A 27,286-nucleotide genomic window follows, 5' to 3' on the forward strand; every position below is an offset into this window, starting at 1 on the left:
TCAGAGACAGGATTACACACAGGCACCTCCACTGCGACCTGTGCTGCCTCTTGCCCTGGACTGCACCACTTGCACCAGTGCAACCACCCCCTCCAGGCCCCATGCTTGGGTCTGATACGGCCTCCTCCTCAACCACACCCCCCAACAACCTGGATGACTCTGTGCCGTCTTCTGTATTATGCTCCTGTGGGTGCTCACCTGCCCCTTCTTCTGCCGAGGAGTCCACATCCAACCTTGGCCTCTTGGACCTCCCCCGACCCAGGCGCCCTAGGTGTCTGTGTCACATGCATCCATGGCGTCTCACAGTCACACACATACCAAACAAACACACACACATGTACACCGTGCATGTACATGAAGGTGGTACGAGCATCCATGTGTCACACCCCAAACATGGCTGAGTGCATACACAGGCATGCAAACATGTGTGCATCTTCACATGCAGTTGTACATTATGCATCGGAACACATACATCATTGATGTGCAGCACACATGACTGGACTCACATGCAGCACGGTCATGTCCCTACACATACACATCCATGCATGGGCCATGTCAGACATATGTGCAAGCTGCACACTCCTGCCACACCACAACATGCACTGTGTTCAATGAGAACGCATGGACACTTACCGCTCAACTCCAGACTGGTCTGCCTCTCGAGGAGCTGGAGGTGAAGCGCTGGACGAATGCACGCCAGGACCCTCATCTGGTCGGTGATAAGCAGGACCCGGCACCTCACTGCATCCGCTGCGTCCTAGAAGCGCCGGGCCTTCTTGAGGGTCCTGGACTTGAAGTCCTCCTAGTGCTTATGGACGTGTTTCAAGTCGCGGGGTGCCACCCCCTCCACGTTGATGGCACCCACGATGTCCAACCAGATCCTCTCCCGTCCATCCTTATTTCCCGCGTGCTTGTCCGAAGAGGACTTCATATTGCCCCAGGACTAGATCCACCAGGATGCCAACTTCTTTTGCAGTGAAGCTGGCAGCCCTCTGCCTCTCTGCCAGGGGGGTCGCCACTGGTCCTAGATGGAGTTTGGCCCGACATGGCAACCCCTGAGGCAGGTGTGGGTGGGCAACTGGATCCTGGGGCTGGGCTGTGGAGCGATGGAACACCAGTCGGGAGTCTTCTGTTCCAGCAGGGGTGGTCACAGCAACTGGACCCCAGGCGATGGCTGATGTGCAGGCACCAAATAGCAGGGCACGTGGGCAGCAGGCAGGCAGGCAGCAGCAGATGGCTCGTAGGAGGCTCCCTGGGGCCCTGGGGGACAGGTAAATGGCCTACTGGGCAGGAGCGGGTCTTCCGTGTGTTGTCGAATGGCCAGCTTGATGCAGAGTGAATCCGCACGGGCAAAAACAGCACGTCAGTGTGAGATTGTGTGTAATCCGAGGAAAGGCCCTTAGCGCGTAAGCACGCGAGTGATGTTACGCGTGCGCACGTCGCCTTCGGCAGGGATTAAAGGTCCCGCGGGTAAGCAGTTCGCTGTATGTGCTTTTTGTGGAGACCGACGTGTGTGTTAACTCCTCTTGTGGTCTCACACGCGATTACTTCACAGCGGATAGAGTTCGTACTTCTTCTTTTGGCGGGGGTGTTGCCTATGCGCACAAGCACGTGTGTTTTTCTTTTCCACGCAAGGCAGACGGTGAGTCGTGCATGCTTTTTTTCCCACTGTGGTTCCCCCTGTGCATCGCATACCCGTTTTCGAGGTCATAGTAGCCTGCATGTTTCTACGCTACGCTGTAGCACCCAGGGGCATTTTTTGTGTCCCTGGGTGCCACAGTGTACTGCGGGAAGTTTATTCCACGCACGTGGGTTACCGGGGGTTGCATGCACGTTTATAATCATTTTTTGCGGTGCCTGAGCGTTGCGTGACCTGTCATTTATCACCAGGGGTCACACACAGCCTTGCAGGAGCACAGGGGTGCGTCTAACATCACGTACCTTGCCCCTTCACCCCAATTGCCCACGACAATTGTTGAGTGCACCTCCCATTGGCAATATACCATCTGAGCCATGGTTGGGAGGCCACCAAAGGTAAAGGACGGCAAAGTTGGGCATCCTCCCAGTGTTGTGCGCAATCAGGGACGTGGCTGGGGTAATCAGGGGGTACAGGGAGTCTAGGGTGGCCAGGGTGCCCGCAGAGGGGGAAGAGGCATGGGTGCACCATTGGGGCAGGATGTCCAGCCACGTGTTGGTGCAGCCATGTCACCACCCCCTGCGGTTCTGGGAGATGCAGCTGTTGCATCCGACCCAGGCGCCCATATGACCCGACAGTCAGTTAGATCTGCTGTCATGGGCGCACCAGTAGTGGTAGCTGCAGGTGCAGATGTGGCATTCAGCCCATAATGCATTGGAACCTGAGGACTCCTAGGCAGAATTCTAGGTGGTCAGGAAGCACAGGCCACGTGTGTCCAGGGTTGCTGTAACCGAGGCACACGTATCTGGGGCAGTGGTGACATCTGCTACCCCAAGCAGCCAGGTGGTGGTAACTGCATGGGCAGATGCAGCCAACACCACCCCGGCTGTGAGTCTGCCAGCCAGGACTGTGTCGGTCATAGACCTTGGCACTGTGGCAGGTGTGGCACTGGGCCCTAGCAACAGCACCCAGCAGCCACTGACTAAAGTCAGGCCTTCAGTCCTGGTTCTGCCAACCACTCCCTTGGTCCAGTCCACCAGCACCACTGCCCCTACTGATCAGGGCCACATTTGCCACTCAGGGTCCGTACCACCGCCCAAGAGGAGGAAGCGTGCTTCTGCGCAAGAGGCTGGGACCCCAGACACGGCTGCGGCATGTCGAGGAAGAAGCCTTTCAACAAGCTGGAACTGGACTTCCTTGTGGGCTCTGTGTCGGCACACGAACACGATATACTGGTGGGCCCACAGTGGCATACTATGCCTACCCAGTGTTGGGTCCACTGGCAGCATATTGCAGATGGTGTGAAAGCCATGGAATTTTAGGTGCGCACAGTTTAAGACTGCTACAAGCGTTGGAATGACCTCCGACGCTGTGCAAAAAAAAAAGCTTGCCTCCAATTATGCCATGACTCAGGTGACTGGCAGTGGGCCAGCACCAGAGGAGGATGCACTCACTCAGCACGAGGAGATCGCTGCAGAGTTCATCAAGGCAGAACTAATCCATGGAGTGGGAGAGATGATGGATTATGATTTATTTATTTAATACTTGTATAGCACAGAAACCACTGAGCTGAAGGCTTAAGGGCGCTGACAAACAAATGACATGATGCATCATCTGGTGAGTGTTGATGCATGTTTGTCCAGGACATGTGTGTTTGGCTTGTGTGATATGTTGTGCTTGACTGCCACTACATGCTATGTATACATGGTTGTCATGTGAGTCATGCAATGCTTCACTGATGCGTGCCTCTTGTGATGCATGCAGGATATGTGATGCACACGGGGACAGTCCTCATCACCACACATGCACCCTCCTCACATGCAAGTCACTCGGCTGCCCCTCCGGCACATGTTCCTGCTCACTCACATGTCTGCATGTAGCATGTGGTGGTGTTGTACTCAGCACTCGGCCTATCTCATCACATGACTGCCGTGTATGTATGGACAGCCTGCAAGGTGGTCCTCCTCACGGGCATGCTTCCTTGACTCTCAAACCCCCATCACACAATTTCAACAGGGCACTGGTGAGTCCCATGTTGGACTACTGCAATTGCCTGTTCCCCGTTTCTGTATACATGCACACTTCCCTCTGCAAACCTGAAAAACACGTACTGTGGTGTACATCCTTTAACCTTGGTGCAGTGAGTCTCACTCAGACTGTGCAGATGGCAGTGGCTCCCCGTGGACATGAGTGTCCATTCATGCTCCACGTGCATTCCATGTATGCTCCTATCGGTCCTTGACAGGCTGATCATCGTAGTACGTCTCCAGGATAATATAAGTGTCATGGTATTTAGTCATCCATTTGATGCTCACTCTGGGTCTGTATCTTATCACGCATAAGTTTAGGGTCTCCTCGTCTGTGTCGTGCACATGCCTCACACTGTTCCAGGCCCCCTGCCTCTGTTCAACTGAATTAGAAGAAATTGCACCCTGAGAGAGGACTTTGATAGAAATGGAAAAGATCTATCAACCAGATTGAAAGCATGAGGTTATCCTCCACATGTGATACAGAGTTCCTTTAAAAGAGCCAGGAATACTAATAGACAAGATTGCCTGAGTAAACAGCCGAGGATCAAGGAAGATAAAATCACCTGTGTATATACGTTTTCGCCATTCAGCAATGCACTACAACTCAAAAATTGGGAGATGATCAACACAGAAGAGTTTACACTAGGTAAGCCACGTTTTGCTTTTAAGCGCATGATGAACTTGCGGGACAAATTGGTCCACACATACAAAACTGTAGATCCAACCAGGGATCTAACACAGTCTACCTTGTGGAATACACATCCGGTTGTTGGCCACTTCAAGTGTGGTAGATGTTCCATATGCAGTCTCACATCGAATATAAAAGAAATTGATTTGAAAGGCAGGAAGTGGACACTAAAGAATTTTTCCAATTGTAATACAAAATGGGCCATTTAGGTGATAAAATGTCCATGTGGTTTGTTATATATTGGGAAGACCAAAAGACCCATACGGCAAAGGATCTGTGAACACAGGTCCTGCGTCAAGAACAAGGTGCCTGACAAACCATTAGTGGCACACTTCAATTTAGCTAAATACACCCAAGAGGACATTCATTGGGCTATCATTCAGACAATTGGACCCCACCCAAGAGGGGGGGGGGACAGGGACCTAAAGTAGAGGAAAGTAGAACAAAAATGGATCTTTGACCTTAACACAGTAAAAGATGGCCTGAATATTGTGATAGAATGGGGGTTGTTTGTACAATGAAGCTCCCCTCCTTGGCTAAGTGTGTCACGTTGTTGTCATTTTTCATCATTTGATGTCATTTTTTGTCATTCCTTTTGTCAACTTGGGTAATCTGGTTATGTTCCATTTTATAAAACAGGGACTAGCCAATATTTTTCTTTAATGGCACCTTTTGACATAACGGTGTGGTTGGTTACCTTTCCTTGCCTTTATTATGATTCTTTTGCATTTTTTCGCATTTAGAAATATTAGACGCATTGCATTGGCACAATCAATATTCACTATACTAAATATTAAATAAATACGATTGACAAGAAATAAGGATCACTTTCAACCTGAGCGCCTGGTTTAATGCTGGAGACACAATGGGTTTCTAGTGATAGAAACTACAATACCCATATAGACCTGGGCTGAAGTAGTTCGGTAGGCGGTTGACCAATAACAACACATGAACGTGTCGACGTCAGCACGCACACGTTACCTACTTAGTTCACGTGACGTGTTTATTGACGCAAATATGTTTTTGAAAATACGGTCGCCCGCGCAGAGGTGAACGAGAAGTGTGGACATCAGGCACCATTTAAGGTACATCTAAGATAACTTGAAATAAAAAGAGGTTATGCGAAAGACAGACGTGGTCATTTTTATTTACCCTGGGTACGTTGTCGCTTTTACAGGCTTGACGACGTGCAGTCCCTGGGTTATGACAAGTGCCCAGCAGATCAATACCGTAGATGTAAAATCGATAAAAAAGGACATAGACGCTTACATCTTCTAGTCCCTGGTAAGATTTAGGAAAGAAGGGATAAGAAAGATGGGCCGGACAGGAAATGACTGGGTAGTTACCCTATGTTGTTGTTAAATTGCAGATATACCACGGCTCAGATAATTTCTAAAAGAAAGCGGTTTTGAAAAACAGGTCCCATTTGAGTAAGAGGACCCAGAGGGGTGTACCAAGAAATGAAAAGGAGTACCAAGATAGTATTTCTTGATGTTTGACAGTGAGTAAGATTGTTGCAATTTTTTTGTCAATTACTATTATACTTTTTGACAATTGTGATTGTATAAGTAAATAATGATCAGCATATAGGTTTTAGAGACAAACGAAGGTTGTTTGTTGTAACTGTACAAACTAATAGGGTATGATTACAAACATTGTGTTAGATACAAGAAACCCATGTAGAAATGGGGGTATGGCACATAAAAAAAGACTCCAAATAAGTATGGTGACAATGAGATTGTATACCGAACACACCCGGGTTTGGTGTTTGAAATGGCTCGAATCCAGGTGTGATTAGGGTGTGATTAAAAAGATATTCCATGGGCTAAAAAAAGAAAAAGTAGAACATGTATTTGGTATTTCTGCTTTATTGACACTTTACATAAAGTCACACATGATATTTATATGTTTGTCTGTCTGTTTTAACATTTTATATCTGGTTGGGAGCACTTGGTTGTTCCTAGAATGCAACACGTATAACACAACTGCGTGAGAAAAAAACAAAAGCATGTCCTGACGACAGAATCTATGGATAATACAAAGGAAATATTTACTTGACTGTATTATATATTCACATATAGATTCTAGAAACACATGTCTAGTGTTGACACACTTATTTTCCTTAAGAAAAGGGGAATGTTGCACAATTAATTTTGGGCTTATGTTATGGCTTGGTTGACAAACATGGCTAAATGTGCTCTGATGCATACTCACTATAATGAAATGGTGGAAAGATGTAATTTTTTGTGAACCATTAGGGTTATTTTTAAGGTAGCTTGATTTTTATAATTGTGTTTTATGAATTGATAGACATTAAAATATGTATATTGTTTTAATAATCTTGTGTGCCTACCTTAATGTTGAGAGGGTAGTGTGTGTAGGTGTCTGGCAGGTACTGTAGACAGATTCATAGCCTAAAAGGGAGGAAGCCGTTTTTATGGGATTGGTTGTGTTTTTGCATAGTGTAGTCCTCACCCATATGGCACTTAAAAAGAGGACAATACAGCTCTGTTTAGCTGATGTCTGTTCAACTGGTGTCATGGCTTCTGCATGCATGGGTGTACTACTGACGGTTCCTCATGTGTCCTGCTTAATGTCCACTTCTCATCTGCTGTAGCGTCATTTGACTGACGAGATGCAATTGACGCATGCCAACAGTGTCTGCCAACGCACAGTTCTCTGGTAACCCTTTCATTGCCATGCACTGCCTCCCTGCAATTCCCCAAAGGGTGGGGGGTTCACTGTATCCATGCAACCCAGTGCATGAACTTTGCACATGATGGCTGCACTTGCCCTTACACTGCCGTCATGTTTAGAGATTGACATCAATACGTACGTGTTGATGTTGGAAGTTGAGGAAGTACACATGCACTGCACTGCACTCACCCACTTCTGTACCATGTTTCAGCCTTCAACATGCTTAAGCAATGCTGCTATGTCAAAGTGACCTGGCATGTATGTTCCCATGTTCATCCCTTCACTGTATTGAAAAGCACTAGCGTAGGTGCATCCTGTGACACAAGTACTCTGTATTGGTGATGGTTGTTGAGTGCTGCATGTCAACATGCATATTACATGTGTTATGGTGTGTTTGGTTTCACTTGCAGCGGTGGCTTTTTGGGTGTTCTGCCATGCTTATGCTACGTGCCATCTCTTTGTTGCCATCTCTCCTTTCTGGCTTGGATCTGTGCCTGCCAGAGGTTGTGTGTGATGCAGGTGATATGCAACATGCAGTACATGTGTAGGCTTCACATTTTACACACATCCATTTCTGCTTTTGGGATACCCTTGCATTGCAATGCTACTGAATGCATGTCGGAGTTTGAGTTGTGTGTGACATGTCTGCCTCATGTGTTGGCTGTCAATGTTCTGATGTCTATGTGTGTGGTATGTGCTGATGACACGTGTGCTCATCTTTCTTTTGTTTACATTACAGGTGATGAGGCACTGGAGGCAGAGGATGAGGATGTGATTCCAGAGATGGTGGTGGCTTTACGTCAACAACCTAGCACCAGTGGTGGTCGTGGGGTGGTAGACCACGAAAACCCATTGTTGCTCCAGACCATCGTGTCCAGGGCTGACTATGAGTCAAGCTCTGATGGACTCTCTGACCACAATGTTGAATTGGATGTGCATCATGACATGTCGTCGCTGGTGAGTGATCCTGCAGCGGATGATCTTCTGTCCGCGTAACCTGCAGTGAGGCTTGTGCCCTCAAGAGGCCAGGCAGTGTTGGAATGTCCGCCCGTGGTGGTTACGGACACAGGGTCACACTCCACAACAGTTGCTTATGTTCCTGGGGCATCAGGTCGACGGAGGGATGCAGTCCTGCAGCCGCAGGCAGTGCCAGCCCAGCAAGGAGCACGGCTCCTTGGGCCCAGCAGGTGTAGTGTCCGGCAACGCCGTGGCCGTGCGCCACCTGGCACCACTGAGTGGGAGCATGCCATGTATGCCATAGCTCAGCAACAGGGGGGAACAGTTGAGATGATGGCTCAAGGCATCGAAAGTGTGGCCCGTTCGGTCCTCCCCCCTGAGAGGCAGGTGGAGCTCCAGCAGCAGGCAACGCGGTCCACGTGCTGCTCACTCAGGCTGGGCATGGGGGCCTCTCCGACAGGGCACACCGGGCTGAAATGGTGGCTCTGCACGAAGTAATTGTTGCTCAGGCAGAGGCACACAGGGAGGCCCTGAGGGAAGAACACCAATCCCTCAAATCTACTCTGGGTGTGCTCATGATGACCCAGAGGACGTGTTCAGAAGAGAGGATGGAGCAGCTTGAGAACACCACCTTGGCTGAACTCCACGCAAGCCGGGAGGTGCTCCGTATGTCATGTGAGGCCATGCAGGCAGAACTCCGTCATACACGTGAGACCTTGCAGGAGGAAGCACGTGTATCACGTGATGTGCTGCTTGCAGACCTACATGCCATAGCCATTCAGAACCGGGTTTACCAGACCTGCATGCTTGCTGCCGTGGAGGGGCTTGCTGTGGATAGGCGTGGTCAGGCAACTGTGCCACGTCCACCTTCTGATTTGCAACCAGAGGGTGATGACGATGGCGACTTATCTCTCACACAGGTCGGGCGTGCAGGCGTTAAGCCCATAGAGGAATTTTTTTGTTTATCTCAACATCAACACATGTGGGTGTTGAAGTGCACCCTGTACCTCCCCCTACTAGGTGTCCCCCCACCCCCGGGTCGTATGTGGCCATTTTTATTTTTGTTTTCTATTATTGTTTGTCTATTGTGCATTCATGTGACAGTGTGGTGCTTTGTGGCATTTGAAAGCATCCACTGTGTGTTCCAGCTGGTCCATACAGGCTTGTCTCGTGTATGTGTTGGTGGCTTGCACATATGCCACTCCTGCTTCCCCTTTCCATGGGCTTCCAAGGATGGCTCGGTGTGAAAGCATTTTTACACAGGGGCATTGGGCTTCCGTCATATCTCTGGCCAGTCTGCAGTCCTACTTGTGTATACACCCCTAGTGGGTATTCCGGATGGTTTCTCCAATGCATGTCTGCACTTCATTTTGGTGAGTATTTTGTTGAGTGTGCATTTTATCATGTTGCTTCTGATGAATTTGTATGACTTGCCTGTCTATATTGTTGATGCACTTCCTGCTGTAGGCGGTACTGTGCACCCTTTGGCTGTGAAACATACACTGATGATGGGAGGGGTCAGTGTGGTGACATTGTCACATTGGGACACTTGGGCTACAGTGATTGTCACATTGGGACACTTGGGCTACAGTTATTGGTCACTGTCTGACATTGTCAATGTGGGGTACTCTGTACGTAATGTGTTCTGCTGGTCAATGGATGATCCTGTGTTGGGTTTGCTTTTGAGGTGTCAGGGGATTGTTGTGGTTTAACACACTGGGGGGTCCACGAGGGCAATGTTCACATGTGCTGTGTACAGAACACTGAGGATCACTTCATTTCACATGCATGTATTCAGTTCATGTCCCTACTGACACGAACACTTAGACAACACACCCCCACACCAACAATGACATGCACACACGTGCACCCAGATTGCCTTCTCAGGCATGCTGTGTGCCTTCAGTGCATGATCACTTTCAATTCCATGATCGTGTACATGCATCACAGGATACTTTTGGTTGATTGTACTTATTTTTGATGATGCTCAAGGGCTTTCACCAATGCACAGCACACTCACTGTGCTGTCTGGTGAGCGGTGTGTTGCAGGGGACACACACGCAGCATACAGTGTTTCTATTGCCAAATTTCTATTGTCCGATGTGAATGGCAACAGGCATTTTGACCTTTGTTGCTTGTACCACTGGTGGCATGCATTTGTGCCACACTTTTTATGGGTGGGAGGTTTTGGTCAGGCATTTAATCAGATTCAATGTCAGGTGTAATAGTCTCGTGCCTATTTACATGTCTCACGTGGCACTTCATGACGATTGTGTCATGTGTTGTGCATTTGGTTAGCTGTTTTGCCGTTGCATGTCATGGCATGGTGTGGCGGACGGGGTCATGGGGGTTGGGAGGGGTTAGGTGACATACCAGTATTTACATGCCCAGTTTTGCAGGGGGGTCGTGGGATATGCACCTTGCATGTGTTCCTTTTGGTCACACGTGATTGGTTAAGTTTAAGTGGCTAGGGATACACACAATGGGGGTCATTCCGAGTTGGGTGGTAAGGGAAAAACGATGCCGGTAAAGGACTACCGGCATCGTTTCCCGTTACGGCCCATTCTGACCCACCAGACCGTTATTTACGGCACCGTAAAGTACGAGGCCATAAATAGCGGTTTAGTGGCGCGCGCCCGACACGCCATGCCGAAATTAGCGGCATGGCGTAAACCGGAGCTGATCCCAAGTAAAGCAGACATGGAAAAAACAGCCTCCACAAGACCGCAAAGTACCTTACCGCCATGGAGTAAATACTGGCATCGCCGAGAAGGTGTAAAGAACCCTGAGCAGTGTTTCCAAGAGGAACAGGTGCACTCAATCAGCACAGGTGGAGGCAATAGAGTCTGGCACAGCACAAAAGGAGCACACCCACACACCACACCCCCTCCCACACCAAGATGATACCAATTGTAGCAGCATTCCTGGAGCTGGAGGCCCTGCTTGCAAGGCAGCAACTACAACAACAGCAACAACAACAACCACAGCCCCCACCACAGAGGATACACAGGAGGAGAAGGAGGGTGAGACAGGCCCAGCATGCCCTACCGGTACAGCAACCATTACCACGCCGGCAGCCCCCAATCCCCCGCATCAGAGCCACCCCCTTCAACCTCACACTAGAGCAGATCCACACCCTGTACCGGCTTGACCGGGACACCATTACCACCATAGTGGACCTGATACATGACGATATAGTGAGCCGCATAGAAATCAGCACTGCCATCCCCCCTCTACTGAAGCTAGTGTCTGTGCTCCACTTCCTTGCCACAGGCACCTACCAGCATACAGTGGGGCACATGCATGGCATTTCAAAGCCCATATTTTCCCGGATACTCAACCAAGTGCTGGATGCCCTCCTCAACCACACAAGGGACTACATATCCCTACCCCAGACTCACCAGGAGATATATGACACCAAAGTTGCCTTCCATGCGCACTGGCAGGCATGCCAAATTGCATAGGTGCCCTCGACTGCACCCACATTGAATTGGTGGTCCCGCATGCCATGGAGGTGCCATATCGCAACCGCAAGCAATACCACTCCATCAACGTCCAGATGGTGTGTAATGCCAGTAAAGCCATCACACATTGCAATGCCCGATACCCCGGATCAACTCATGACTCTTTGGTCCTGCGGAACTCAACACTACCACGCTACATGGAGCGACATGCCTGACGACGTTCCTGGATGCTTGGTGAGTAACCTGAATGGGCCATGGCAGTGCATTGGGGCTGTGAGTAGGTTGTCTGCATACTCCACCTGGGTGGGAAAGGGGGGGGATGCATACTCCACCTGGGTGGGAATGTCCACACCAGTGCACGATGTTCACCTCACAGCACACTGTGCCCCAAGGCAAGTGACACGGCACATGACCACAGAACCACACAGTGATGAATTTGAGCCGACACCTAACACTACATGACTAACAGGAAACCTGGCCAGGTGGACCTTACACACCGTAGCGGCATCCTGCACCATGCAGTGCAATAGCACCATGTCGCTGCTCCTGCATCTCAACACACAGGACAGTCATCCCTGGGAGTGCATAGAAGTGAGTCTAACAGGGATCCTACAGCGTGTCACTGGTCCTGCACCCCCATAGGATTGCTGCAAGTCACCATGGTAGGGATCCGTGCAGAATGACGAGTATGCTACCAACTACAGCCAACACCCCCTTTCACCAAGTCTCGCGCAAGACATCAATGAATGCAGTCCAACACTGCTGCATGCATATACGATGCACATGCAACAAGACGTGAGTGCACACCATGAACCATCAGGGAGAAGCTACCCCCTCCATCATTCCATTGCACATGACACATAGCCGGGCCAGTAATGGGGTGACTGTATCCTGGGACATGTGTGTATGGCCAGTAATCACCTGCGGCCATGTAAGACTAGTACAATTCTTCACCATGAATGTACAAACACTTACCTTCATTACACTCTCATGCAGGTGATGCTGGCTACACTTTGAAGCCGTGGCTCATGACCCCGGTCCGCAACCCACAGAACAGGCACGAGGAGGACTACAATAGATCCCATACCCGTACACGGGTGGTGATAGAGCAGACCTTCGGCCTGTTGAAGGCACGATTTCGTTGCCTCAGCCGGTCGGGTGGGGCACTCATCTACAGCCACGAGAAGGTGTCCAAGATCACCATGGCATGTGTAATGCTGCACAACATGTGCATCCGTCGGAACGTGCCACTGCCCCCTGACGTGGAACTGCTACCACCAGATGATGATGAGGGGGAGGAGGAAGGAATGGCAGGACAGCATCACGGTGCCGATGCACAGGAGGGACGTTCCGTGCGGCAATCATTGATCGGACAATATTTCTGACTCACAAGTCAGCTGAGGGTGTGAGGATGACGGGACATTGGGCACTGGGTGTGGGGATACATGTACACCATGCACTGTGCGACATTAAAAGACACATGCACAATGATTAATGTCCACTCTGTTTTTTAGGGATGATCAACCAGTGTATTGAATAATAATATAGAAACGTGTACAACAGAACCTCCACCCTCACCCCCCTCCCGCTCCCCCCCAACTCCCACACACACCCTCACCCCCCTCCCACTCCCCCCCAACTCCCACACACACCCTCACCCTCCTCCCCCTCCCCCCAACTCCCACACACACCCTCACCCCCCTCCCTCTCCCCCCCAACTCCCACACACACCCTCACCCCCCTCCCCCTCACCCCCAACTCCCACACACACCCTCACCCCCCTTCACCTTCCCCCACAACAACCCCACAATAGTCCCATCAGTTCAACATAGGCCACATGTGTGTGGCAGTATGGTCAATGTGCACTCCCAGAGCCAGGGGGATCCATGTTGTGGCGGTGCAATGTACGCAGTGACCAACGGACAGGGCTGGTCTGCGTGGAGGAGCTTTGGGAGGGTGGGTACTCCACTGGGGCTGTGGTCTGGGGGGTGCTGCCTCCAGGGCATCTGCGATCTGGCCCAGCACCTCACAGAGCCGGTTTGTGCTCGCAGTGATCACCTCGCCCAGAGCCTGAAGGTCATTGTGCCACTCCAACCTTGATTCGCGGTTGTCCCGGATGAACTCCTCAATCAGGCCCGTGAGGTGCTGGGAGCGCACTGCATCCATGGCCGGTGTGGACGATGTGCTTGGCAGGCTTGGTATTGAGCCTGCAGCCCTTTCGGGACTTTCTGCAGGGGAAGTGGATCCAGGATAGGCAGGTGGTACTCCTTGGCCTGTGAGCCCTGGGGTGTCACTCTCCCCGGAGTCGCTGTGTGCCACCTGGCTGTATGATGGAGTGTCTGGGCTATGTCCAATGTCATTGGGGTCCTCCACGTTGGCCACGGAAATTGATGTTGGGCTATCTGGCACATCGAGGAGGCACATGGCAGAATCTCCCCTGCCACACTGGACTCCACAGAGTGCACCGTGGGGCATGTTTCCGGCGGCACTGCAGGCATGGGTAGGGGTGCGGGTGGGGGTTGTGCACCCTCCATGGGGGTTGCTGGAGCAGGTGGTGTTGCATGTGTTTTCTTCCTGCTTGCAGGTATACGGTGTCCCCTGGCTCTAACCCCTGGAGGTACTGGCCTGGGTGGCTTCCTGGTCCTCACTTTCATGCCCGCTGCCTGTGGGGGGGAAGAGAGAGACGGAATGAGCAATGATTTGGGGGTCAGCATTTCTTCAAGCCTATGATATAACAATGGGATTGCAGCGTTTTGTTGACATTTGGGTGGTGAGTGGGACAGTGATCTGGGCTTGGATGGAAAATGCATGCAGATGTCTGGGTCACTCATGTTGGCGGAGTACTGTGGTGACTCACATTGACAGCCTCTTTGTATGGTATGGCCAATATGGGTTGCAGCCTTGCACATGACATCAACCTGGGTCCCACTTGTTACGGCATGATTTCATTGGGGGGGGGTTCCCATACATGATGTGACAGCTTGCCCAGCCCTTGGTGGTGCCTTACATTAGGAATGCATTTACTGTCTTGACTCATGACACTCACCTCCAACAGCGGATGACAGAGCACCGCACTCCATTTCGCCAACCCCTTCTATGGCTTCTATGCCCATCATGTCCGCACACGTTTGCTCCCAGGGCATCATTTTGATGGGAGAAGCTGGGCCTCCTCCTGTGTTCAGGGCCTGACTTCGGTTGGCCGATAGGATGGCCCGCACCCTGAGACGGAGGTCATCCCACCGTTTCCTGCAGTCCTTCGTGGTGCGGGGGGTGTTTCCTACGGCGTTCACCCTCTGTGCAACCAAGTCCCAGATCTCCTTCTTCCTGACGACGGTGGGCCTACGCATGTACTGCTGAATACTATCTCTGCATGTTCGTGCAGAGTGTCCACCAGTACCTGGAGCTCGTCCTGTGTAAAGCGCTCCTTCCTTATGCGGGCGGCACCCTTTTTCAGTGCTTTCGGCATGATGCTGGTCTCTAATGGCTATTTTTCCGATCCAAATATGCCTCCTGGTCCTGTATGAAGAGGATGGCAATGGATTGTGTTTTTAAAGATGGCCGCAGCGCTCCTTCCCGTTCCTGTGCGATGATGTAATTTCGGTATCCGTTAAATAGCGGTGACCGTAATTTACGGTATCCGTAAATTACGGTCACCGCTAATTACGGACGGCGAAGCTTCGATGGCGGTGTTGTAAAGAACGTCTCGCTTCATGCCGCTAAGGGGTTTAACGGGCCCATTAGCGGTATGCCGCTAGGGGATTTACCGGCATGGTGGAAAGCTCGTGCCCGCGAGGTCGGAATAGCCTGTAAATACTGGCGTGGTACCAGATCGGACTCGCTCTTTCCTCCATGCCGGTAAAAACCAATACTTACCGCCAACCTCGGAATGAGGCCCAATGTAGCAGTTCCATGGACACATTCTCAGGGTGGTAAGGTTGTGACAGTTGACTGTCCCTTTGTCATCATCGATTGTCACCTGGTATGTGCCAGGCCTGTGTGCACTCCGCAGGGGTGGGAGTTTAGGTGAAGAATGTGGCCACAAGCTGGGTACGGCAGCCTCGTCACGTGCCCTTTCCCCTCCCAATGCGCAACGACTGTGCCTGTGGTTGTGGATGTGGGGGCACCACCATGTCCACCGGTACGCCCCACCGTGTTGCAGCGTTGTGCAGGACACATGCTGCCACAATGATCCTGCCCACTACTGGGGGTGCATATAGTAGTTGCCCGCCAGAGCGCTCAAGGGAGCGGAAGCGTGACTTGAGCACTCTGAATGTGTGCTCCACTATGGCCCTGGTTGCAATATGGGCTGCGTTGTATCTTACCTGGGTTGGTGTGGTGGGGTTCCGTATTGGCGTCATCATGTAGGTGCTCAGAGGGTAGGTACTGTCCCATGGGGAGGTGATAATGGTTGTCATTAGTTGGGCTGGTGTATTTGTCTGTGTGTGACATGCATGCATGTGCACAGGCATTTGTACTCACCAATGAGCCATGTGCTGCCATGCTTCCCAGCTTCCAGGCCCCGGCTCAGGGTGGACATTATGTATATATGATTATGAAACTGTAATGGGTGGACCCTGGATAGGTTGCATAGACAGAGGCGATGATTCCCTTGGCATCGCATACAACATGCACGTTGATGGAATGCCAGTGTTTGCGGTTGCGGTAGATGTTCTCAGTGGCCCTAGGGGGACATAGGGCCACATGGGTGCAAGCTATGGCACCAAGCACTTTGGGGAAGTGTGCCACCCTATAGAAGTCCTGGACCACGGCCTGCCTTTCTGCGGGTGTTCTGGGCAGGTAGACCTGGTCATCAGGCATCCCAAAAAGGCTGGTCCTGGGCCTGGCTATTCTCCTCCTCCTGCGGTGTCCCACGATCACTGCTACAGGAAATGGGACATTGATCGTAGCTGTATATGCTTGATTTTTGTTTGCACGCACTTTTATACTGCGCAGGGGCACTTCCGCCTGCTTTCGTGTGGCGGATGTATTTGTGCGTGAGCGTGTCTTTTGGTGTGCGCAGGTTTTTCCTATTCGATTCCATGAATACGTGTTGTTTGCAAGCGTGTGGGCGTTGCGTGTATTTCCCAGCGGTGCTTCCCCCGTTACGCCCATGTTCCCCATTCCACGTGTCCCACCCCCTTTTTAGGTGTGTGCGCTAGGAGTTGTGCGCTTTCGCTGTGTGTGTCGTGCACGGCACTTGGAAAGTCGCAGTGACATGTAAGGTTAGCAGGGATTTGGCGCAGCTCCCGGGAAAGCCACGCGCAGAGCCATCCATGAATTGCTTGCGTGCGAATCGCACGCGTGTGCTGGCTTTTTCACACTTGCGCCACACATTTGGGCGCACGATCATTCCATGAATTACCCCGAAACTGTGTTATAAGCTGCATGTGTTGCGAACCTTGTGGCACACACAGCATCAGATCCAAACAACACAAAGACGGATAAAGTGAATTATCATTTAGTCAAATCAGATCCCTGGGATTTGGGTTGTTGGCTCCCTTCACTCTTGACGTGGTATTGCCACTATTAATATATATGCAAACTTGCAAGTAAGTTTAACCCAACTTAAAGGATTTCGAGGAGGTCAAGTATCAGCCTTAAGAAATCTCCCTTCATGCAAAGCCATTTGGACTGGAAGTATGGGATACTAAATAAATTGGAATTTTGACACATTTTGCTTTGATTTTGCAAACATTTCCAAAGTAGCTGTTAGTTAAAATATTGAAGATTCATGACCAATGAATGACTCTTTGTGACTGAAACAGCTCCTCTTACAAAGAATGTTTTCCTAAATAAAAAAGTGTATTTGCCAAATAATGTTTCTTCCCCGCGGCATGACTGCAATTACAGTTTCATCAAGGAACTCTGGCACCTCAGAACCCAAGGAACATTTTTGCATTTTTGACATGGAAAAAAGCCACCTGCGCTGGCACCGGGCACTCCATATGTGGCTGGCACTTGGCATTTGATATGCTAGGTTCGCAGCTCAGCAAATTGCCTTTGCTCTCCTGTGGCTAGGTACAGGCGAAGACTCCTCTGGAGCAAATAGGGAACATAGGAACTGCAAATAATGTAAAAGAAAAAAAAATACCTTTACAGTTGCGATTCATGAAAAGATAAATATTTAAAAGAAGCTTTCCCGTAGTATTTTGCACACTTGTAGAATACGACTCCTGTGGGCTTGAGGCTAGAAGGAGGCTATGAATCAAACAAGAGTTCAGAAATCAAGAAACACAACTTTCGGCAAATAAAACCTCAAACACAATGAGTTACAAAACGATTTTGCAGGTAATTTCCCATGTTAGAAAAAAACAGATACAATTATCTCTGAATTTGCAAAACAACCGTCATTGCATAATGCAGCAATGATATGATATGTTATTCATAACGCGCTTAATACCCAGAGTTTTCTAAGTGCGGACCCAGGGATCAAACCTGTGTCTTCTTGCTTCCAAGGCGAGCACGTTGCCACTGAGCTATCCTCCCGAGATTAGTCCCAATGACTAACTCGACCACCTCACCCCAGAACTACACTGGCTTCCACTGCATGCTCGCATCACATTCAAATCCTACTGCATCATCTTCATGGTTACCTCCCTCAAATCTCTGAGCTACCTCCTTGAGATGGCCAACGGTCCCACCATAAGCCAAGGCAACTACAGGCCCGAAACCCACCAGTGCAGCAAGAAAAGAACTAGAAGACAGGTACCACTTTCTAAGCCCCCAGACTTTGGAACCTCCTCCCCATCAGCATCAGACTCACTACCTCCATAATTCAGGAAGGAGTTCAAGACCCTACTCTTTAAAGCAGTGTTGCCAGCCTCCAGGGCCGGAATCCTGATGGGTTTTCAGGATATCCCGCATTAATACTCAGGAGGAAAAATGTGCATACACTTAGAATCATTGTATGCAAATTTGTCTCATGAATATTGAGGGGTATCCTGAAAACCCGGCATTGATCCGGCCCTTGAGGCCTGGAGTTGGATTGCCCTGCTTTAAAGAATGGCTACTCCAGGACACTTAGTTCCACACTTTCCTTGTTGTAATCTTCCTGTCTCCCTTGTTATTGGCCCTGATGGTCGTTTTACTGTGTCAAGCGCTCCGTAAGTTCCCAAAGCTTGAACGGAAAGAAATGTCCACACAATAATAATAGTAATAGTTGCATAGAATTATACCTATAATAGATACACTCCTCGCCCAAGGGAAGGCCAATGTACCAGTCAGTTTTCTGATGTTCTGAGCTTCTTTTCAGACACATCCCAGTATTAATACTTCTGTGTGTCCAGTTGCAGGAGAAAGACGCAATCATACCAACTTTGATCTGGTGTGCAAAGTACTGCGTATTATGTCACTAAAGACATGAGCAATGAGGATGTTACTTGAAGTCTTGATGGATTAGTCTTCTGGGGTGTGTTAAGGTGCCGGCCAGTCTGGTCCTGAGCTAATCATGGCGCCCCACACACAACACCAAGAGACTGCACGCCACACCATTACTGGATGATTAACTGTGGACCGTGACATTCAATCTGACTGAGTCCAATTTGAGCCAACTATACAGATGGGAACACAGCGCTAAAAGCACATTACTGTCAGTTGCGGCATTGACATTTTACACACTTTACATTTATATAGTACTTCGAGTCTATCGTCCTTCGGGGTTGTGAGCACGCATGCAGGCAAAGCTGCACCCGGTGACGCCATGGGCCAGATCTGCTTCGCACGGCAGTGTCCTTGGGGCCGGGTCCCCTGTTGGCGAGCTGGCGCAGAGTATATGACTGGTCCAGACTTCGCCCTGCTCATTGAGACAGGCAGCGGCTCATGGTTTGCGCCACGTTCAGGCTCCCCCAGGCAGGAGGTTGTAGCAGCAAGCAGCTTATGGCCCGCGCCACATCTCAGCTCACCCAGACAGGATTGATTCCCCTGAGGTAGGGTGCTTTTTCCCAAACAGGAGACCTTGCGGTCATCTTCCTGACCTGGCTGCACGCAGAGACGTCTTTATGGGAGGGCAAATGGGCACTTGCCCAGGGCACCCACCTTGGAGGGGGGTCCCAAAAAGGCTGCCTGATCTGAAGAAGTAAGATTACATTGTTAACCAGTCTTAAATAGCACACATCAGGATATTTTATGGGGTGCTGCTGAGTCCTTAAACCCATTGCCTTTCTGTTTTGACAAGTAAATCCTGCCTTGATCAATTCATCATGTATTGCTTTCTGTGTTCACTGTGGTACACATAGTTTGTGTGTTCTTTACCGCACAACTCTGTAGCATTCTTTCCTTCCTGTGGGAATTATGTTGGTCATGTGCATTAGGCAACAGTGAAATGCTAATTGATAAATTGAGTGTGACAATGGTTCAGATGTTAGCTCAGTGTGTGAAGCACCCATTGCAGAGATATGTGTTCATATGCAAAATTAGAATATCATATTCCAGCAAGGCTGGGAGAGCTTTTCCTATGTCTGAAGTTTATAAAACTGCCTGCATATGTACTTGGTTTTGCAGAACAACATCTGCTGGTATCAGCAATGTACCTGTACCAGATAGGGAATTCTATAAAAACTAACATGTCATCCGTATGGTGAAGGTCTAGAAATTGTTTTTTTTCAGATGAGGTGTTGTAAAACCTAGACAATCGCCTCCAACGATGGCATAAACTGTTAGTCAAAGAGGTGAATAAGTATCCAAATGCAAGACCATGGAACAAAAGCGTTCATGCTTGTATCCTGGCTTTGCCAGTAGACGATACAGTGATCCTGGTCAAATCATCTAATATATCTTACATTACTTTGCTGTCTTCTGTGAGGTTTGCCTTCTTGCATGCTTCTGGCATTGTTTAGCCCATTACTTGATCTTTCTTCTTATGTAGACCATATGAGTGGAAGGGGTGGTAGACAGAAGAGAGCAGACCAGATGTTGCAGGCCTTAGGGAAGCATTTTTCAAGGTCTGCTTGTTTGACACAAAAAACGGTTAGCTTTTTGGTAAAAGTCAAAGGTCTTTATGCACGTTTAAAAATGAAAATGTCACAACCCATTGTTTTGGAAGTATTTAAAGCTTTAAAATACAAAAGACAAACGCAGATTACATTTGTTAAATCACATCGATTGGTATGCTGGTACTTCCCTTGATGATGGAGAGAATGAAGCTAGAACCATTCCCATTTTGCATAGAACCCTTCTATAATATTTTGTTAAAAATGGTCATGTTTGGTAATGTTATTTGTGTACATTCCAAGACCGTTTTTATGAAATGAGATTGTTTTAGTTAATGGCAAGAACTGGAAAAGAAAGTGTTCAAATGCAGAAATTGCAGTGTTGGCACAAAACCCAGCTTCACCCCTTCAGCCCTTAACCAATGTGTGATCCTGGGCATCTCATTTAATCTTATATTTCCAGTCCCTAAACCTTTCAAAATTGTCAGCCCTTCAGAGTGATTTCCTTCTCATGGTATGATCTTCATAAAAGACTTATTCATGGTTTCACTGGCTATAGGGTTGCTTCCACTTTAATAGTGAGCATATTTATATCGCACACCACAGGCATTTGTTCCTTTGATATCTAATGGCAACACTATTTGCAAACCATATCCCACTTCCAATCTCAATCTGTCTGGATAAGGACACCTTTCTGGTAGTTTCTAATCTGCATCCACTATCCATGCTACGGAATGTGTAGCTTTCTCCTTCCTTCCAATTGGTCTCCTCTGTCCATGCATGAGCACTTTTGCATTTTGTGGGGCAGCTAATGTGAGTTCTCTGTCTATTAGGGGTAGCATGTACCTTTTACATACGGGCCTGCATTAATACTACAGGCTTCACACCTTCCTGGATGTTATTGATAACAATTTTCCTGTATGCACTAGAGCAGTAACCTATTCGTAGACTGCTAATGTTGGTCTTCAAATGCTACTTGTTTATCATTCTGATTAGAGCAAGAATGAAGAAGGTGAGGGGACTTAAAGGGAGTAAACGTGCTTATTATGCTGCGAGACAGCATATCAACCTAAAGGTTGTGAGCGCAACGGGTGGGGTTGGGGGGGTGCGATCATTATTCTTGATCCCTTAATTTGTTTGGTTTGGTGGAGGGGGGGCCCAAAGAGCTTAAGATGGTCCTGGCTGCAAGAGCACTCTCTTGGGTTGAGAGCCACAGCCAGGTACATGACTTAAGGGGCAGAGGGCTGGGGCCTCCTACTTGCTAGCAGTGCAGCTGCTCTTGTCGGTCTTCCCACGGCAGCAGGATGCCACACTTCTCTCCCCAGGCAGGAGTTATTTTCAGAGTGGTTCGAGGCTGCAGGCAGCAGCTCACAGGCCGTGCCACTTCCGGCTCCCCCATCCAGGAGGGTGGGGCGGGCAGCAGGCCACCGTCACTTATTGCGGCGGTGTTGTCAGGTCTGCGCTGTCGGCGGCTTTGATTCATTACCGGATAGGCTGAGTAGTGTGGGCTCCCCTTTGCTCTTGTACCTAATACCCTGGCTATGGAAATAACATGACAGACAGGTTTCTGTTTGTGGAAAAATTATAGGCCGTAGGCTTGTTTATTTTCTACAGAAAATAACACCAAACAATTATCACAATAACAAAAAATAACACCAACTCGCTTTTGGGCACATCGCGTCCAGGGGTTGTAGATGCCCAGCCTTCTCCTCGGCTATTCTTCGTTACCCTGGGGCATCTGTTCCTGGACACCTGCCGCTGCCTACAACATTCTTCTACCGTGTACCAAAGAAAGTACTTGGCGTTCCGGTTCCTCCTTCTTTCTTTTCTCTTTGCCTTTTTGCTGGGTGGGTTGGGTGGCAAAACGTTTCCTTCTCCCCCTTTTCCAGGCCCTGGGAGTTTACCCGAATGAGGTGAGCTCCTTACCTGGTTGTGCTTTCCTTGGTTTCTGTTGGGGTACTTATACCCCCCTGGCGCTTTGTTGTACCTCTGGGAGGCCGGACTTCCTCCTGCCCCCCTGTTGCTTTTTCTCACCCTTTCCCCCGTTTGTGCTGTGTTCCATCTGGGCCACGCCGGGGGTGGGGGCGCCGCTTTGGCTGCCCCTCCCCTTGCTTTTCGCGCCGTTTTGTCTCTCCCACCCCGCGCCTAACCCCCCAGGCCCTCCATCATGCCGTACTTTGTACCGCACGGGGCCTGGGGCAGAAGGGCTGCAGGCAACGGTGTCGGCTGCGTCACATTCTGGCCCGCCTTGCTGGAGCTTCACTTGGCAGCGGGAGGGGCTGAGCCACAGTCGTACTCCCTCAGGCAGTAGTTACCAATCTCTTCAGTTGTGGTCCTTGCCTCCCCCATTTGGGAGCCAGCATACGCGCGTGAGGGATGCGCACACCACACACGACACTAAGGGACTGCATGCCACACCATTAGTGGATGATTAACTGGGGTGCGCCACCTCTGTCTAACACGTGAAACAACAACACCCAGGAGGGGCTCAAGTCACAACATCGTGGCACAGTTTTTGGAATGTGTGCTGTTTAATTCCCGATTTTGTGTTGTGATGTTCAAGTGTATTTGTTATTGAATGTACTGTTATTTATTTAATGCCATGTTCAGCGCCTTGGAACTGGTTTACTGGTGAGTTTGCACTTAATAATGTTACAGTAGAATGCATTATCTCACTACCTATTTTAAAGTGACACCACCATCCAATCACCTTTTTATATTATCATTTTAAAGGAAATTGTTCTCTCTGAATAAAATGGACATCAGAACAGTTCCATTCATGTTCTAAATTGTGTTTATTTCATACATTGTTTGTATGTGGATTTTTTTCTTGGTCGATTTTCATCAGGGTGGATATTATTTGCTGCCTAATTTTGAAGGCAGACCAAATAGGTCTGGTAGATATATCCACTATTGACCGTTTATGAGAATCGTAGTGTGCATACAACTACAATCCTTCTGTGTAGGGCAGCCATATTCTATCCAGGTTCCTCTTTTCCCCTAATGAATTCTTTTTTTATTGAGCGTTTTTTAGGTGCTTATACATCAGAATTGTGTTTCAAAGCGCCAGGTGCTATACACTCATGCCCTCCCTAGGCATATCATCCAGAGCTACCTGTCAATAAAGTTAGTCATAGTTGGCTATTAACATGCCTCTTTTTTAGTGATAGACTTTTTTTAATACCGCGCCTCAAATCTGGAAACTTAGTTTCCTTAAAAATAAAAGGACTCTGTGGTAACAGGGTAAGCCTTTTAACTCAGGGCGAAACAACACGCATTACACATTTTTCAACATTTTGGGAGGCCTTTTAATCAGAAAGAACATGGCCGAATAACCTGGCATGGTTCCCACTCAGAATGGTACACAACAATATTTTAGCTCACAGTGCCTTTTACAGAAAAGTAATAACCCTTTGCACATGAGATCGGTCTAGCCCACAAAAGTAGTCCAGCACCGAAATGCTAGGCAATTCTCCTCTAAACAAGTGTGTCAACAGAAACCCCAGACACATGTTGCGGCCTTCTTAAGCGTAATCAGTGAACTAAATACAGAGTACAAGAGGTCCATGTCTGGATTACCCTTCTAACTAATGGTGAAATGCCATACATCCCAAATGTGCAAGAATTGTGAGTGGGAACCCCTCTACTGATAAAGAACACTGCCAAATAACCTGCACTCTGGAAGGGTGACCCATATGTGGGCCCCTTGCCTAGACAGACTCCGTTTCACCCCATTGATGAAGACCAACAATGTAGAAACACGTGTCTAGGGTTTCGGTTCATACTCTTGGTCAGAGGAGATTTCCCTAGCATTTCGATGTTGCACCCTCCTTATGGGCAGCATCGGATTGATATGCAAAGAGATATTTCTGCTCTGGTGATGCAAACATGTGGTTGTAGATCCTCCTAAGTAGGCAGTTTCCCTCATTATAGGCCATTTAAGTCATGTTCATCCCAAAATGTGGGGCTTTGAAGTGTCTCTCTTATTTGAACAAATCAGGAGATGCCTATGAGCATCCTGCACTTGCCACCTGCTGGCTGTACTTTACTCATTGTTATTTATTCTATTATTCCATGTACTGCACTGCCCCTTCCACCTTTCCCCTGCACTTTCCCGCTTCCCATGCACATGCACGATCTTAATGACACCTGGCCTAGTAGGATCGTTCTCTGTCTTCCCTCTGTTTCTGTAACGCTCACCTGGTTCCCACGGGGGCGCTGGTCTAGTCTGGATTGCTGTGGCCTCTTCTAGCGTGATGCGCAGGACCCGGAACACCGATTGGACAGGACCTCCAAATCGTGCTTGCCTGGCCCGTAGGAATATCCTTCTGCAGATGAGAAAGGGGATTAACAGCCTGCAGAATAGTGTGCGAGCTCCCACCTATCCCCCTTCCCCCTTCGTTCCTCTCTAACTTCCTCCAAACCCCGGTTTAAGCTCACCTTATGGTTTGGAAGGATGAACTCTCCATCCTGCTTCTGGTGCAGGGGCGCGTGTTCGTCCAGTTACTTCACTGGTTTTCAGAATGGCGCTGGCAAAATCCACTTGACTTTCCTGAACGATGCGCCGTAAGTATGAAAGTTCAAAGTTCAAGTGAGGCCCCCTTTATGTTGTCTTTCTAACCTGTGATCTGTCCTTTATTTCAGGTGCAGAATGAAGGCGATGCGTCGAGGGGTTAAACTGCCGAGGTGAGTAGTGATGAGGGCGATCCCTCTAAATGTCCTTATCATTCCCCAGAAATGTCTCTTGTCCTTTCCCCATAGGGGTCGGGGTACGGTACTTGCCAACGGGGCGGCGCCGACCCGAAATGTGGAAGAAAAGCCGGTAAGTATTAGGGCTGTTAATCAGGCTTTCCTTCTGTGTTCCTTCTGCTCACCTTTTGTTTCTTCCTCTCTCCCCTAGGTGCAGAGATGTGGCGTCCGATGCTGACAGCCGCGATGGAGCCGGGAGATGTCTCGAGGGCAGGTGAGTGAAGCGTGGCGCTGCAGCGAGCAACGCGATGCTTTTAAATGGAAGTCTTTCTTCAGGGATGCTGGCGAGAAGATTCCGGATGCAGGTAAGAAGTTTGAAATAGTCCTTGGTTTTCACCTTCCTCTTCTCTTCCTTCCTTGCAGGTTTTCCAGGTTCGAGGCGGGCGTGGCTGGAGTCCAGGAGCAGGAGCAGACACAGTGAGCGTTAAGCTGCAGGAAGCAGAACAACGCGAAGCATGAGCTGCTGTCTGGGCGTGGCTTAAATAGCCTCCAAAGAAGTCCCAGGTATGTATCCTTCCCCAACTAGGTATGTATCCTTCCCTGGCCACGCCCGAGTGAAAAAATAGTCCCTATGAAAAAATAGTCCCTTTCAGGTCTCAGGGAGGCCTGAAGCGTGCAGCATGGTCTGCATCAGGTAAGTGCACAAAACACCTCCCTTTATGAGCCTGGCACCTATGGCGCCAGGACTGATGTCCAACATGAGCCTGGCACCAAAGGCGCCAGGACTGAGTCCAAAGAGCCCCTATAAGGGGCCACTGGGCTTTTACCCGAGGGCATGATGCCTGCTTCTGGGGGTGCTGGGCCTGGCCTGGTGCTCCGGGGGTAGGCATCATGACAGTTTCCCCCTCCCTTGCCTCGTCGCGCCTTGAAACACTTGTGTACACTTGTGTATAGGCGCGTTATAAATGCCTTATCATATCATCTCAAATGTATACCTGTTGCTTCGTATCTGATTCGCAATGCCTAAAACTGGAGCTAAGATGGAGCGACCCTGAGATTCCCTGGAACAAATCTTTAACTGTCAAAATGGGCATCTCAAAGAAGTTTCATGCATCTCCAGATTTGTTCCGGTTTTTGGTCTGGTATAAGATAGCAGGTGCACATCAAACATGCTGTTTGGCATCTCCTGAGTTTCTGCAGCGCAACACTTTGTTAATCAAGTCTCATGAATTATACACATTTTTATTTCCAGAGTTGGGACCCATCAATGCATCGACTATCTACTGCACCACGTGGATGGTCACATTCCCCCAGCATAAAGTAGGCCTATGACTGAATTATCAAAATAATGAAAGCACGAGGCAAGATGGGAAGGGATGGGTGTGGGGGGGAACTCCCGTGGCAAAAAAAGCAAGGCAGCAGTATCGGGATAAAAACGTTTTCCGTTGGTAATTTCTTACATCTTGCCATAAGCACTCACAGAATGAACCCGAGCATTTTTTATTTTTCTTTAAATCCCAGCTAACTCTTGATTAGGATAACCTGATTTTATTGTCAGCAGGCAATGCTGGTAATCACCTTATTCAACTATGGAGCTGCATTAGGAACGGCGGACTCTGGACATTTGGATGGACGGTCCTATGTCAGTAGGATAAGGCCACTGTTTCTGTGCAATGCATCTGCACCATGGCTGAACTGGTTTCCACAAAAGGCCTCTTCTATGATACCAGATATCATCAGCGGGGCAATGCCCCTCTCCTGAGAAGGACGTCACCCGAAATGCCTCACTGATGCCATGTTTGTTCAGAATTGATAAGTCAGGTGGCTTGTTATAGGCACAGAGATAAATGAGGGACTATGCACAGGAGAAAATAGTAGGCCTAACGTCAATTGTGTGGAGCAAACAAAAGGAGCTCTCTTGAGGGGGGAGCGGGTTAGCTTGGTGGAAACCGGTTAATGCTATGATGCTGTCTGTCTTGAAAGATCAAAACTGTAATAAACCTTTTACACTCATCACATGAAGACTATTATTTTCTGGTGTTTACAAACAACATCTCAGTGCATAGAGTTATTACAGAGGAACCAAACATACCACAATTTTAAACTCTATCAAAGGTGCCTTCAGGAGGTTTCCATTAATTTATGAGAAAAAGAAATGCATGAAAATTAGCAAAACTCCCTTAAATCCAAATGAAAGT

The sequence above is a fragment of the Ambystoma mexicanum genome, chromosome 2p, assembly GCF_040938575.1.
Source record: "Ambystoma mexicanum isolate Mex_15411 chromosome 2p, UKY_AmexF1_1, whole genome shotgun sequence".
Classification (NCBI taxonomy): Eukaryota; Metazoa; Chordata; class Amphibia; order Caudata; family Ambystomatidae; genus Ambystoma; species Ambystoma mexicanum.